Raw genomic sequence first — 16,528 nt, forward strand, 5'->3', positions numbered from 1 at the left:
AGATGTCAGCTTCAGTGTTTCCCTAGTGCCCGTGTGCTTGTAGTACAGGTTTCTGTCTGTTTCCCTCTCGTTCTGTGTGCACTAATAGGAATAATGCACCTCTTCTAAAAATAAGCAGGTTTTGATCTGAACCAGAAAATGCATTAAGTTTAAGGCTGTCCCCACCTTGGGCCCTGGGGCTCATGAGCATCTAAATTGCATGGCAAAGCAGAAGGTAGTGGGAGTCCATGTAAACTGTAGTGCCATGGTAGGTCTCATATAAGTAAGCTCTTTCACATTAGTTTTGTAAGGCTTCAGCTCCAATAAGGAATTTATTTTTTTCTTAAGATTTTTTTTTCCCTGTAAGGAGGAAAAATACGATTTATTATTCCCCCTCCTCCCCAGGGTACAGACTTCCCTTAATTCTAGAAGGATTGTTTGCTTGTTTTTGCTCTTTGATCCCTCTGCAGAGGAAAGGTTATGCATGGCTGCAGTCTGGTTTGAATTTTGCCCAGTGGCAAAAACTAGGTTCAATAACTGTGAATTGTTAGTTTATATCCTGACCCTGAGAGCAGCTGGTTTATCTCTTCAGTTCACAGATCAGAATCTTGGTTTTGCTACTTGCTTAACAGCTGCTCTTAAAGCAAATGCTGCATGGTACCTTTGGGAATAGAATAGGAATTTAAGGCTGTTTTTTTACTTATTTCCTCAGTATTTTCAATCATTTTTGGCCTTACAAGTTACTTAGGAAAATTGGAGGAAAAGGCTGTTTTCCAGCATTCATACATTGAACTGCTAATTGTGATGTGGAAGTTAAATGTTGAACTCTGACAAATGCAAATGCTTGAATGCTCTTTTTTTTTTTCTTTTCCAGTTTATTGGTTTGAATCCATCCCCACCAGATTTCAGCCAAGTGAACATAAGCAAGTTCCCATAGTCGGATTACTGCGCGCACTGTGTCTTTAGATAGTCAAAAGCTATCTTGTGGCAAGTCCTAGGAAAAGGTTAACCAGGAAGTGTGAGCGTTAAGACAACAAGTGAAAGGGATGAGAAACCTTTTCCATTCCTATAGTTTATGTCTAGGGGCAAAGAGGAATGTGGCCTATGAAGCTCTGCAGCAAGACTATTCCCTTTCAGTTGTCATCACTTACTGGTTTATGTGAGGATGCAGGGATGTTATGTTATCTCTGTATCAAGAAAAACAAACCAATGTGTTTAAGTGAGATTAAAAGCTCATTGGAAAGAAGCCAGGGTGATTTAATATTTGCTGCAGAGAAAAGAGGTGCATATAGCACTGACCTTGGCTGCACTGCCTCAGCTTGTTGCAGCTGGTTAGCTGTTTTCTGTGATGCATGCTGGAGTGTGGTCCTTGGCTGCTTCATCTTGCTTGCCAGTAGGGAAGTGACTTTTTGGGGTAGCTATACCTCCCAGCTGCAGCTCCATGTGTGAAGATAAATAAATGTTGCAACAGTGACACAGCCCATGGGGAGGAGTGATGGAGGGTGGGTGCGGTACTGTCCCAAGGTGCTGTCTTCAGTGTGAAATCCCAGGATCCTGAGTTATAGCTGCAGATTTGCTGCTCAGTGGAGTTTCAAAGCTGGTATGCCTATTAATGCTGTTAACTCCCCTTGAGGTTTATTGAGGGTATGTTTTTGCTCTTAAAGTCTTCTGAAATGAAATGTCCCTTCCTAGTCTAACCAGAACTTGTAATTGACTCTGTAACCCATCAGGAGAGTGACAAAAATATTTAAAACTAAGTGAAAAGCACAAGCCACTACACTGAAATAGCAAGAATCCTAACAAAAAAGACATATTGAAAGAGGAAAACTCAGCATAGGAACTATATGACTAGGGCAAAGGCTTATGTTTTTATTTTGGAAAGCAACAAGCCTCATGCTTTCTCATTCTCATCTGTGAAAACAGAGGGATTAAAAAGAGTTCTGGCGTCTTCAGGATCGTTTTACTGCGTTTTACGTCTCCTCAGTTCTTACGTAGAATTACTGGTAAGGATTGGGAAAAGGAGAATTGAAGTGCCTGATTTGTTACTTGGTTCATTGAAACTGTGTTTCGTGTTCTTATATTGTTGGTACAGTATGATGTTGGTGTTGGCCTTGCATGGGGGAGGTGTGCTCTTCAGGCGCTGGGTAGAGAGGTGAAAGAGCCGTGGGAGCAGGTGAGCCGGCTGTGTGTCCTTAAGAGAGGATGAATGGAAGGAAAACAGGATCTTCGGAGAGACTGTCCGGAACAAAGGTCCTGAACCCCTGAGTTACAATGAAGGAGGTATGGCTAGAGACCCCCTTGAAAGAATAGTGGATGAAGACTCACAAGGAGGGAGACGCTGGAAACCTGGTACTCTGACAACATTACAAAGGCTCTTTGGTGGTGGTTCTGCAATTGCAGAACACAAATAGGATTTGGAGAACCAGTGAGGAGAAAGCTGTCCCATTAGAGACTGCTGAAGCTCCTTAAAGTGTCTGCATGAAGTTTTCTGTACAGACCCATCTCCTGGCTGGGATTAAGGTTAGTACCTAGGGGTGGGGTGGTTTTAAGGTTTAGGAAAAAAGGTTTGGGAAGCCTGTTTACCTTGCTGAGGGCCTAATAGTTTAGGAATGAGTCCCTGACATCAACTATTATAAGGTTAATATTTGGTAAAAATGTTGTCTTTGATGAAGATTAGTATTGTGTTTGGGAATTTCTCCTGCAGGAATAACTGAAATTAGGGTTGGTGTTAGGACTTAGAAAATGAAGCCTGAAAAGGCACAAAAAACAGAGGGGAAGTTCAGATTTTCTCTAGAAATCTCTGTGGATCAGGGATAGGAGTCAGGAGCTTGAGCTTCTCTGTTACTGCAAGAAGTGCTCCTGTGGCTGGCAATGGAGATGGTGGTAGGGTTTGGGCATACAAAATTCAAACTTCAGAACCAGTGTTTATTGGAATTGTGCAGGGCCCACATATTTGGGTAGGAAGCTGTTGCCATTGGGGGATGATGCCTTATGCACTGTTTTACTTTTGAGATTGCTCTCCTGTGTGCAAGGAGGATTATGGGTGGGTCAGGGGATTATATATAATTGGAGAATGTATTGTTTCAAGGTTGTTGAATTCAATGAAGCCTGAAGGCTTGGAAAGGAGTCTGTGGTCAGCAGGAAGGCTGCACCTTATTTTCTCCTTTATGATACAGCTTATCCATTATTTCTGATTATGGCTAGGAAATTTAACAGTCCAGGCACTTGGGTAACTGCTGGATTCTGCTGCTACTGAATTGAGGGGTTTATTGCCCAGTGGCGACCAAGGTGTTATGCCCTTCTTCTATCATTTGAGAAGGTTTCTGTGTCTTAGAATGCTTATATTACAAACTCCAACCAAATCCTGGTTCAAGAGCCCCATCTTATTGCTACATCTTTAAGCAATAGCCTTTATACTTATTTTAGTTCTGCATTTGTCAATGCAGTGTGTTCTTTTTTGGGTGGGTCTGATAGTTGTAATTGAGGCTAGTGTTTGAGGCAATTGCAGGTCTTGTAAACCACATCAACAGGAGATGGAAAGAGGGTTGGTGCCAGTGAGCAGCTATGTATTCTGTTCTGATATACAGGAAGGACCTCTTCGTACTACAGCTGGAATAGCTTGGAGGTTAGCTTTCAGATTTTTAAAACCAAATATTCAGGGACCTTTTTTACTGATTTATGTTTGTCCAGACTTAAAAAGTCAGGAGAAGGAGTAGTGTCAATAAGGACCAAAGTCTGGTAGTATCTTTCATTAAGAACATGATCCCTCACTACATGAGGCTTTGAATTGAAGTTACATCTTGGGAGTGGAAGACTTTGAGAACTCCAGTTATTTCTGACCTGTGCAGATCCTACAGATGGAGAAAAGGGGCTTATAATGGTGGAGTGTGTGTTACACAGAATGATTCCCCCTGGGATTCTTTAGGTGACTGTGGATAGGAGTAAGATTTGGAAATCTGAATTGTTGCTGGATTCTGTGTGACCAGCGGAGTTGGAAAGAAGGCTGGTGTTGACTTGGTATTTTATTCTCTATTAGTGTATGTATGGAGTTTCTGGTAATACTGGAATTAATGCCTGGAACTCTATAGCTTCCATAGTTTGGCTTGGTTCTGTCTTTTTCAGTGCTGTCAGATGGAGGTGAGATGTTGGTAGAAGTGAATTCCTTATGTTCTTTTTTGCTGTACAGAACAGTATAAGCCAGGGTTAGGTCTTGGGAGTTTCAGGCTTCTTCAAACTGAGATGTGAGCATATTATTCAAGTCCTGGAGGTTTAGAAAGAGGCCTGTTGCTGATAGGAGCCAAGTGCTGTGTGCTTTTTTGTGCTGTTGATGTGTACCCTGTTAGTGTCTATTTTAGGGGCAAGGATGGAGAGTGCAACTGTTCCAGACCCCAAAGTGTTCTATGGAGCTGACAAAATGAGGAAGAGGCCAGGGGCTGGTAGGGTCTTAGGCCTGATGTTCTCCTTGCAAAATAAAAGGCTCGAAATTTCCTTGTGCCTGAAATGAAATGTGCAGTCCTGGTAGCTGTTAGGAAGAGGCATCAGCATAACCAGTCCCTGTAACCAAGCAAGGAACAACAGAGTAGTAGACCAGCACTATGCTCAGTTTTCCCAGTCTTATGCCATTAAATTTACTTGACTCACTCACATAAATCAGTTTCTGGGTGCAGCTGGTGTTTGCTCCAAATGATACATGCTTCTTCAGTAGGAAGTTCTGGGTGGAGTTTCTATTTAGTTGTCTGAGATGACTGGCTCCAGGGTTCTGGAGAAGCTGATCCGGACTCTTCTAGATGGTTTAGCAGAGAATAATAGTTGCTTTTGGGTCTTTCTCCTCTTCAAATATTTTTTTTTCCCCTCTGGCTCTGGCTGTCATTTTAACTACACTCATTTTTCAAAACACTAATCTGAAAAAAGCTCGGTGTGTGTGACTGGAATATGAAAATGTCACTGCTGCTCAATACCTTCTCAATTTATGATTTTTTTAAAATGCCTTTTTTTTTTCCCTTAAAACTGGATTTCAATGCAAATTATAATTGTTTAAGTCATGGAGTGGGGGAATGGGCTTGTGATACATGTTTTTATGAGTCCTTGCACACACATGCTTCCATGCTCCCTCCTTCCCCCTTTTTTTTTTCTCACACAAACAAGTTAGTTGTTGCTTCCACAAAAAGTCTTGTCAATGAGTTGTTATTTCAGACTAGTGAGCTCACAGCTGTCTGCTGGCAGAACCGTGCTCTGACTTCACACAGACTAAGGCTGTTGCCAGGATTTTTTTGCCTAATACCTGAGCCTTGAAGGAGGCTCTGGTTTATAGAACAAGAATCAAGCTGCTACCAATGGTGTTTCCAGCAGCTTTCACTACAAACATTACATCTGTCTATAAATGTGATGCAAATTTAAGGGGGGAGGAATATGTGTCCAAAGGTAGTCTGGGGCTGAGGAAAGCAGTAACTTCTTTTCTACCCTCCAACATATTGTAAAGCTAGTACAATGGTATTGGTTGATCCTGCTACCTGTGGAGAGCTTCAGTCACCTTCAGGTTTGCTATATTGTCTTCTGCAAGGTGCATCATTTATTGCTGCACTTGGATTATAGAAGGCATCCTTATTTGAATGCAGACTGCCCAGCCGCTGCAGAGCAGATAGATTTAAATCACAAGTGTTAGCAAGTGTAAATTCAGTGTACCACAGAGGAGATTTGCTGAGGAGAAAAGTCTCAATTATTTTTACCTCTCCAATAGAGTGAGATCTCGAAGGAAAAGTAATTGCGTATTACATCTAACAGCAGTAATCACCTGCCTGACAAATCTGACCAGCTGCTGTTGCTACTGCAGATCATGAGTCCAAGTTGCATGCTACACATACGCTTTTGGGACAGCTCATAGATAGAAACATCTGGTTGTAACAGTTCAGGCACATAGCTGGACCAAACTCCAGACTTTTCTGTTCTGGAGGGTGTATTTCTTCCGGGTCTCCTGAACTGACAACATGGAGCTATAAAGCTGTGCTAACTCTGGCATAAAAGTTAAGAATATACTTGGAAGAAACCAAACATGGAGCCAAAGAATCTGAGATTTCAGCTTGCGTCAGGATCTTGTATTGGGTTGCATGATCTGAATACGTTAATGAAGCATTTTAAAACAAAAGTTCTACCCAACTGCTACAGGGCAAAAATAGTTTATGCTGAAATGGTTTGTAAAGGTGTTGGCTGCCTGTCTGGTGGTTAGGTTTGGAGCCTGAGAAATGGGATGCTAACTGAAAATATCCTCAGTGGCCATGAAGCTTAGAAACCCTGTTATCTGCTCTGTCAGTTTCCCAGGCAGTGACTGAGAAACTGGTAGATGTTTGAGAGTGCAGAATGACTTTCTTGAATGAGACAGAACTAGTGTCTCAGTTTTTCCAAGAGGAAATTAGCTGATTACCTTTATCTCGTTTAAGAAATCCCTCTAGTGGCCAGTTACTTGTATGACAGTTGCAGCTGATTTTGCACATCAGTTGCTGCTGTTGTATGGATTTTAGACGGAACTCTTGATGGAAGATTTGAAAGATTTCAGAAAAAGGGCCTGGGACAGTTTAGAGATGAAAACCATGAAAATGAAAGATTGTGGTTTTTTTCTGTTTGTTGTTGTTTTTTGGGGGGTGTGTTGGAGATTTTTGTTTTTTGCTTGGCAAACAGGTGATGTTAAAATTTTTGTTATGGGGACATTAAGTGACGCTTTACCCTATGGTATGTAGTAGGTCAGATTAAACGATTTATTGGGCACCTTTGAACATAACTTCTAAGAAAATAAGTGTCAGCAAATAAATTAAGCAATTTGGTTTCAGTTTGTCTCCTTGTGCATCACATCTCTGTGTAAAACCCAAAGTCTCTAAAACCAGCATATGCTGTTTTATATGAAGTGGATACATATTTTGTAATACATATGACAGGTATTACATATCATCTATTATTCTCTGTTGCACTGCTGGGATCATGGTAAGGATGGTGTTTATCACTGAGAGAGAGCCTGGGATCATTTTCCGGCACACTCAGTTGAGGGACTGTGTGTTTATTAAAGCTGGGCGGTCACTTTCTTCTCTGCTCTTTCATTCACAGCAGTGCCTTCTGGTGGGCTTATCAGGTATTCAAAAAATCCAGTTTCCCAGCCTTTGAAATTGTCTCGAAGCCCCAGGGAGCTCAAATGTCCAAGCATGAGAATGCTGTTGGACAAGTGCTGTGATGCGTGCAAGGGCTCTTTGGGTCAGAGCATGTCCCTGCTGGGACAGCCAAGTCTAATGCCTGCAGATGTGTGTGGGAGTCTCTCCAGTGAGATTAGAAAACACTTTTATCGTCTGCACTTCTGCTGCAATTGATGTATCAAAGCTGTGACTCTTTCACATTGAAAATGGCATAGGTGGGAACAAAATAAAGTCATACATGTATTTTATGGGGCTTCCAATTGCCCAGTCAATTTACTAGGAAATTATTACTGAGATAACTAAGTGCCCATTTCCTCTCTTTTGTTTATATCCTGGCAGTGAAGGAGAAGAAATTAGCTATCCCGAAACTGCACTTGTGGTCAAGATTAAACCTTGAGTAATTAAAACAGACTGTTTATTTGCATTCTTCTCTGTGTACATTTACCACATGTGCTGATGCAGTCTTCAGTGTTTTGCTCTCCCTGAAATTTGCACCTTTCCAGTGACATTTCCTGAAACCCCCACAAAGAGGACAGACCAGCAGAAATGAGAATTGCTATGCTGTGTACTGGAATGTAAGCAATCCCATACTTTGTTTAAATGTCACTTTGTTTTCATGATCCCTTTTCCTCAGTTGGGGGTGAGAAATACACAGCATTACTTACAGAAGGCTGCAGAGCTGTTAGTTTACAAGATTGGAGAAATGCTGAGAACTCAGTTTCTCTTTAAGTGAGCCATCAGCATAGCACCAGTTTTCCATCAGTCTAAGTCTAGACTTAGTCTTTTCCAATATAGAAAATGTGTTCTGATTTTAGCACCCGTAGTATTTCATGTGTGTTCACCAACCAGTAGCCATGTGTCCTGCATGTGTGTGTCCTGCACGTGTGCCCATGCCTCCTTCCATAGGAGAAGCTGCGTGCATTCCTCCAGCTGTGAGTGAAAGAGGGCATTGCAAATGGAAGATTTAGACTCAGAAATTTTAGCTAGCCCACAGTATTTGGAACTTAAAAGTAGAAATGCTTTGCTTACACACAGCTGTGTCTAGTGCTGGGGTTGTTAATGTTTGAGGTGTTAGTTCAGAGGACCATGTTGTTCTGTGCTGAGATGACAGAAAACCTTTTATCTTCTTTTTATTTATTTCCTCCTGCCAACTGAGTTCTCAGTTAGGCAGCAAGAACAGAGGTTTAACTGCCAGGTTTGACAGCTTGCTTAGAAGCACGCCATTGGAAGTACAAAACAATGAAAGGCCATTAATAAACCAACTTGGAGTCACAGCCCTCTATTATCCACATGCCTGGTGCCTGTGAGCCTGGAGCTGGGGAGGCATCACCACGTCAGCAAAGGATGCAGTCTGTTGAGCAAAGAACTCAACAGGTTTGGGCCTAAATTTGAGACACTACAGCAGTATTAAGTCATGTTTAGCACTGTACAGGCTGGAGTCAGGGCCTCAGCTCCTCGGTCAAGTCATCCACTTGTTTTAGAAGCATGTGAAAGTATTTCTAATCCTGGAGATGTTTTATTGTGTTTTTTTCCTCCTCTGTAGTACAAGTGCTTCACTGCTTAAAAAAAAAAAAAAGAAAAAGAATCTAGAGCCACATCCCCCAAAACCCAGGTTTTTTTTCAGTGAGGAAGGCAAAATGCTTGGACAAGAAGAGAGACTTTTGCCTTTAAGCTTGCAGGAGTTTAAAAGCATCATGAAGGAAAAATTGTTGAGATTGCCATGGCCACAAATTTACCACTCATCTGACGAATACTCTGTGAATGTGTTAAGTAAACTGCTCTACAAAAGGTGGGTATCTATAGCTTATTTCAGTGTATATTTTGGAAGGGGTGTAGGCTTGTTTTATCATTCCCAGCCCTGACACCCACTCCTTTTTTTTTGTGACTTGTGAAAATCCACTAATCTCTTTGCATTTGTTTCCCTGTCTGTAAAATGAAGCTATAATGCTGCCTCAATGGAGTGCTTGGGGAGGTTGAGGCCTTTGCTATGGATTTTGGGAGCCTCCGGGCATACCCTCTAGCCTGTCTGATTCATATTGCCTAATTCCCAGAGTACATTGAAGATGGGTACACTTAGCTATTCAAGGTGAGAAAGCTGTAAAATGTGTCCATGGGTAAAATTCAGTGAATTTTAATTTGTGACTATTTCATGCTAGCAAAGTGTTTCCCTTTTCCTCTCTCTTCTCCCCCCATATTTAGAACCATCTCAGCTTATGAGATAGTCACCTTTTCAGCTGTTTCTTCATCTGAAATGTCATGGACAAAATTACAAATGGCATACAGGAAAAGTCTCTACTTCACATGTAAAGGTTGATTTTTTATTTTTTTTTTTCCTTTTTTTTTCCCCTGCATGGCTGCAGAGTTGTTTTTCTAATGTCTTACTTAATTATGGGTAAATTTGCCAGCAAATATGACATAATCCTTTTATTTTGAAGCACTGTGCCATTCCATGCAACTCAGAGTATGTCTATTTTCCAGTGTAACTGACTACTAGAGAAGGATTAGGCCAAAATTATGAAGTCTCAAGTTCCATGCTGCTTTCAGCAAAGCCTAACTTTAAAATAACTTGCTAATGACTGTAAACCTTAGTTTAATGTTGGTGAGAGCAAAATTTGGCATAAACTCCTTTATGTCAAGTGAAACCTGTGCCAGTGAGAGGACAATGAAAGTCACTGTTTGCTGCAAATCTGTAGTAAATTAAGGGAAGTGTACAGTCTGATTGATATGCTTCACATGCTGCATATGATTAACTTCGTCCTGTAGGTTCGTAAGGATTATGCATTGGTTGGGCTATTAAAGTGTTAGGGGTGTGGCTTATTCTGGGAGAGAAGTGCTGGTTGCATCTCCAGCATTAACACTTTGGTTTTGCTTTTTTTATTGCTGATTCCTTGATCCCAGAATATAAGAAGTTAAATGACATGAATGTTTCTGGCTGTGTTCCTTTTTAAGGGTGCTCTCTGAAGCTCTGATAACCCATGATGAGGCAAAAATCTTTTATTCCTGACCCTGTGACTACCTAGGGTGCTTTAGCCTTTGGCTATGCTACTTAGTGGAGTATTAGAGGAACAAACTGCATCTCAGTCATAGCCCTGGCTGGCCCCGTGTACAGCCTTGGCATGGTTGGATGGTGGTAGAGACTGAGTTTAACATAGGTGGTGGAGAGGAGGGTCTCCTGACTGTTCAGAAGATGGGCACAGATGGGAAGTCGGGCCTCAAATGTCAAACTTAGCTTAACAGTGCAGGAAAGACATGATGTGGCAAAGACTTTGAGCTTCCTGGACTTAGCAAAGTGCTTGGGAATGGATACTGAACTAATTAAGTCTGTCAAGGCATAAGTAAGTCCCTGAAGGCCTGGATGGTGAGTGCAATACAATGCAAGATGTAGGCTTATCCACATGTAGGTACTGAGCAATAGCTAAAGAGGCAACCTGATTCCCAAATCTTCCCCTCCTATGGTTATCCTGCTGGTTGGGTAAACCTCTGCTGCAGAGATGAAAGTTCTGTAGCCATTTGCCATTTTATCATTTGGCGACAGTAACTGTCCAGTTGGATCGATGTTGAATTTTATTAATTTATGTATTTATTTGTACTTTTCCTGCATTCTTTTCTGTATGGTTCCTCATTCTTTATAATGTTAATGCAGACTGTAAAGCCAGTGCACATACCTTGCCTTAAAGACATATTGTCCTAGCCTATACCCATTGTGCCCTTTAATTGCCTTACCGGATGGCAAGCAGCAACATCCTGGGATATGTGTCATGATTGTTTTTTAGCTGTGTGTTCAGTTTACTTCATGTGGCTCCCATCAGTAGCAGCTGTGGTAAACAACTTGGATATCTTTGGAAGGACCTGAAGATAGTGTTAGGTGAGTTTCGGGCTTTAGTCTTCCCAGGAGCATCTGGTACACAGATGTTTGCTGTTGTGTTTTGAAGTTCCTTTTCTTGTTTTTGATACTGCAAGTGAGCTTCAGAAGTGTTTTAAAAAGCAGAAATGCTTTCCTTTGGTTGGAGAGAGATATTAGCCTTGTGACTTCTTGGAAGGCTGTGACATTTCCTACCAGCCATGCCCCTGAGTGGCCAAGAATGTGTGTCAGCACATAGTGATGTTAAATGGGATAAATAATGCAAATCCAGTATCAGCTGTGATGTGACTTGCCCATGAGATGGCATCCGAAGCTCTTGTCCTAGCTTATTCAGCTGTGCTGTCTCCAGTGTTCACCCGGAGATCTGAGCTCTTGGGCCAGGTTTTCTCCTGGTTTCTACCAGTGCGTTCTTGTTTGCGCTTTTCCTGTACAGGCTGGCTTGGGGTGCCCAGCAGTGCTGGTGTGTGTGTGAGGAGGCAGACTGGTGGTCTGTTAGGTGATTTAATGATGACTCACCTTGTTCTGTGCTCTAGACAAAGCCTTTAATTGACACATCTTCTGGCTGTAAAAGCAATAATAGCATTTTCCTTGCTTGCAGACTAATTTATTCTTCTTAAAGGTACTGCTTCCAGAAACATTGGAGTTAGTTGCCCCTTAGGACAGCTCTAAGGCTTGGTCAGTGCTTTGTGGTCTGTGTAAGAGGAGGTGCTCCAGCAGCAGGAGGAAGGCCAACTTGCCTACAGATTTGCTTGTGATCTAGGCAAGTGCCTGGATCTCATGTGAAGTACAGGACAAAAAACTTATCTTGGCCAAGCTAATTTCTCTCAGCAGCTACACTGCAAGTGAGCCATACAGAGCTGGAACAGGGAAGGTATAAATGAATACCAGTGTGTACATTGCCAGCAGACAGTGGAGCTGAGGGCTGGCCCTTTTCTGTTGGAGGGCAGGTTATGCAGAGGGCCAGCAGTTCTTCAGCCAAATGCTGGGTGTCCTCCACTTTGTTTTGATGTCTTTCATGATTAAACATTTCCATATGGTGGTGCAACAGAAATAAAATACTTTGCACTGGGCTCATTGGCCTGCATGCCCCAGGAGCATGAATTAAAAATTCCAGCCTCCTGGAAGTTGATGGGATCCTTCTTGTGGTTGCAGGTATTGTTACTGGGAGACTCTTTGAGACTGCTGTACTTGGGCAGTCCTGACTTGGGATGGTGGCTGAGTCCAGAATTTCTTCCTGCCTGTAACTCCTGCTTTCTAAGCCTTCATGGGCAAATGCAGATTGTCGCTTCTGGTGGAATGGACGTGTACCTGTGGGGCATACGTATGCCCCAGCTTTTTCTAACTCCTTGCAGCTGTTAATCCGAGGACCCTTCTCAGAGGGGGTGGACACTAGGGTTGCAGAAAAGCATGAGGACCTCCAGCAAGCTCTGCAGGCTTAGTACAGAGCACTGTAACTGACTACTGTCCAAAAGCCTACAGAGGTGGAATTTAGCAAACTGTTGCTCAGCAAGTACGTACCTGAATCCTCAGAAGTCTTCAAGACCAGCTGAACTGGAGGATAGCTCCTAGCATTTGTGCCACATTTTTTCAGAAATTGTTGCACATTCATGAAATGTTTTACAGCTGAGGTTTCTATGTGATGTTTCTTGCACCTGAGTATGTAGGCAAATTGCAACTTGTTGGAGACTAGTTCTGGAAGGCTTGGTGCTGTTGTCCATTTGACAGTCCTATTTAGCCTGCAGCAACAGCAAAGGAATTTCTGGTCCACTGGAGACCTGAAGGGTCTGGATGGAAATCAGCCCTAAATGCAGATCTGAATTCAAGCAGATAACTTGGGGTGGCAGTTCTATTGCCTGGTCTGTGCAGGGCTTTTCTTGAAAAGCTGCTAACAAAAAGTAGTGACTTCTGGTGTAGAGCAGCCCTGGTTTGTTTAAACCAGGCTAGAGGGTGACCATGTGGTGCAATATATGTCCTTGCAGTTCAGGGGCACTGGGGACTTCCTGTCATGGTTGCCGGATGGTTTTTTCATTCATTCTTGCTGGGGTCTGTTTCTTGCTCCGCAACTGACTGTTGGTTTGAAGCCTGCATGTCACTTGCAGAAAGTCTGCAGGATGCTGAGAGCACTTAGCAGAGCAAGTGCAACCTGCCAGTCCTGCTTCATGTGCTAGTGGGAGCTCCCAGCAGTTTGGTTCCATTGAGTTTATACCTGTGCTTTCAATAGGAGAAAGTCTGATTTGAGAATGAATGTCTCCCAGGGACTTACTGATATGTGACAGTGATGTGTCTTTATCACTTATGCTGCACTTGCCTAGCAGCTTGAAGGAAAAGCTTACACATGGGGAAAGATAAAGGACAATTGTAAACTACTGAGCAGATTGAATGGATTTCTTCAAACATGAGAAGGTTGTTGAGCTGTAGTGTGAAGGTCACTGCAGGTGAAAGAAATCTCTATTTTCAGCAGTTTGCATCAAGCTGTGTGTAAATGTTGGAAGTTTGAGGGAGACTGATGTGAAAATATGAAATACTAGTGATTTTCAGTGACTACTTTATTTTGAGCATTTCCTGCTCTGGTGTCCTCAACATAAAAAGGACATGGAACTGTTGGAACAAGTCCAGAGAAGGGCCACGAGGATGATCAAGGGAGTGGAGAGCACCTCCTGTATGAACATAGGCTGAGAAAGCGGGGGCTGTTCAGCCTGGAGAAGAGAAGGCTGCGTGGAGACCTCAGAGCAGCCTTCCAGTATCCGAAGGGGGCCTATAGGGATGCTGGGGAGGGACTCTTCATTGGGGACTGTAGTGACAGGACAAGGGGTAATGGGTTAAAACTTAAACAGGGGAAGTTTAGATTGGATATAAGGAAGAAGTTCTTTCCTGTGAGGGTGGTGAAGCCCTGGAATGGGTTGCCCAGGGAGGCTGTGAGTGCTCCATCCCTGGCAGTGTGCAAGGCCAGGTTGGACGAAGCCTTGGGTGAGATGGTTTAGTGTGAGGTGTCCCTGCCCATGGCAGGGGGGTTGGAACCAGATGATCTTAAGGTCCTTCCCAACACTAACTATTCTATGATTCTAAAATTTTTCTTAATGGCCAAGCATCCTTAGCCGCTTTGCTTGTAGGAAGAACAGTTTATGCTCTGTTCTTACATTTCTCTTGCAGGTCTTCCCTACTTTGAAGTAGACCTTCAAATGCTAAATTTTGGTTTCATCTTGAAGACCACTATTACTAGCATTGTTCCTTTTTCTTGGTCTGGGTTGACATGCAAACCACTGTGTTCCTATTTTATATTTCCTGTGGCCTAAAAGAAAAGGTGGCTGAAAGTCTTCAGGAAGAATGTCTGTATTGTGGTGTATCAGCAAAATTTTCACAAGAAAGGGTCAATTATTGTGTGAAATTATTGTGTATTGTTCCTTTGCTCCAGAACTAACTTGGTGTGTTTCTTATTGCTGCTTGAACTCCTACTTAGTGACATGATTTAAAATATTCTGTTTCCATTTCCTATTTTCTTATATTATTTCTGTTAGCTTGCACTGGGCAAGTGAAGAAAAATTACTTTTATTTGTAGCCATTTAATTGTGCAATATGTGGATTACAATAAAAAGTGTTTCTCTGTGTGTTAAAATGACTTTGATTAAGTCTTGTAGGATATGATTAGAATTAAAATCCGTTCATAATAGAAGGGAAGTCATCGTTCATATTTTAAGTCAAGAGTTCCTAAAAATTTCTTGTCTGGAAAGGTACATTCTTAAACACTTTGGAATAACGGAGAATACCTGTCTCAACCACATAATACTGAAATAAGTACTCAATATTTCTTTTCCTGCTTCAGAGGAGAAGTCTCTTGATCCATACCAGTACTACAGTATATCAGCAAAAGAAGAGAGTTCTTGGTTTGAAGTAGTAACACAAGCTTTTGACTGTTAATGTAACCTTAGAAAAGAGGTGAGGTTCAGGGAAAGTCAGAGAAGGTAAAGGAAGATGTAGAGAGCAATCAGGTTTTCTTTCCTGGCATGCTGCAAAACCTACTTTTACATTCTGAGAATTTCAGTATTGTATATGTAAAACTGTAAAAAGTGAAAGATATACCTCTGGTGGTGGTGGGCTGGGAGACAGGCACTGTATGCTTAATGATGCATGTAGACAGGGCACAGTGTCGTGGTTTAAGCCCAGCCTGTCACTCAGAAACCATGCAGCTGTTTGCTCACTCCCCCAGCTTCCTTCCCCCACTCCCGGAGGGATGGGGTGGAGAATCTAAAGAATGTAACTCCCAGAGTTTGAGATAAGAACAGTCCAGTAACTAAGGTATAACACAAATCACTACTGCTGCCACCAATAATAATAATGATAAGGGAAATAACAAGGGAAGAGAATACAACCGCTCACCACCCGTCGACCGATACCCAGCACAACCTGAGCAGCGATCTAGCCCTTCCGGGGAACTGCCCCCAGTTTATATACTGGGCATGACATGCTGTGGTATGGAATACTCCTTTGGTTAGTTTGGGTCAGGTGTCCTGTCTTTGCTTCCCCCCCCTCCCTGGTAGAGCATGAGACTCAGAAAGTCCTTGGTGAGACTAAACATTACTGAGCAGTAACTAAAAACATCGGTGCTATCAGCACTGTTCCCAGGCTGGAAGTCAAAACAACAGCACTGCATCAGCTACTAAGGAGTACTACTGCTGAACCCAGGACACATGGCTATAACTTTTTTTTTGGGGAAAAAAAGAAAACTAGAAAGTAAGCAATTGGGTGGAAGGACTTGGGTCTACCTTTATCTCCAGTACTGGGCATGTAGTGGTGGACCATGTCCTGAGTCATCTTACTGGAGGCAAGGCAGGCTGTGGGAACCTTTCACTCATTTTTCTGCAGGCTTGATACACAGACTGAGAGCTTTTCAGATGTTCCTATTTTGGGGGACCCTTACTAATGCAGTATGGGACGATATTCAATGTCCCCATTTAAAAATAAGTGGTACTGAGCACCTAAATTTGAACAGATTCTGCCCTCTAAGACCTATTTTTTGTTACCAGAGCCAAGAATATTTCTAAATACGAGTGTTCCTTCCCAGTGGCTTACACACTTCCCTTAATCTTGACCAGCTGCATTAGCTGGTGTTTCAGTTAGCACTTGTGGGAACAAGCTATCCCTTCAGAAATTACAGAACTGTTGCAGTTAATTTCTCGTTTGAGCAAATCTATTTCAGCAGCTAGTCACGGCCCTGACCCTGTGTGTGTGAGATTTCCTGGGCTTTCTCTAGGGGAGTTGTTTTCTCCAAGCCAAGTCTGCTTGGAAATATTCACAAGGCCAGATGCAGATGTTTTTTTTTTGTTTCTTTTAAAGCTTTGCCTGGAACAGAGCGACTGCAGGGAGAAGTAAAGCAAGACAAAGAGAGGACTTGGGATGGAGGCAGCAGGAACCTCCCTTGCACGCCAAGAGAACTCCCTGTATATGGGTGCCACAGAAGCTGATAAGCGTGGATATTTTATTTACTTATTTATTTATTTAATATATTGGCATGGCT

The 16,528-nt window shown here is 42.4% G+C and overlaps 1 protein-coding gene across 1 annotated transcript in view; it reads left to right on the top strand.

Moving 5' to 3' along the window:
- Positions 1-16,528, top strand: part of COLGALT2 (collagen beta(1-O)galactosyltransferase 2) — a 53,672-nt gene that overhangs the window by 8,233 nt on the left and 28,911 nt on the right. The window lies entirely within an intron of this gene.

The sequence above is a fragment of the Pezoporus occidentalis genome, unplaced genomic scaffold, assembly GCF_034315485.1.
Source record: "Pezoporus occidentalis ecotype Australia unplaced genomic scaffold, CSIRO_AGI_Poc_V1 ctg95, whole genome shotgun sequence".
NCBI classification, from domain to species: Eukaryota; Metazoa; Chordata; class Aves; order Psittaciformes; family Psittacidae; genus Pezoporus; species Pezoporus occidentalis.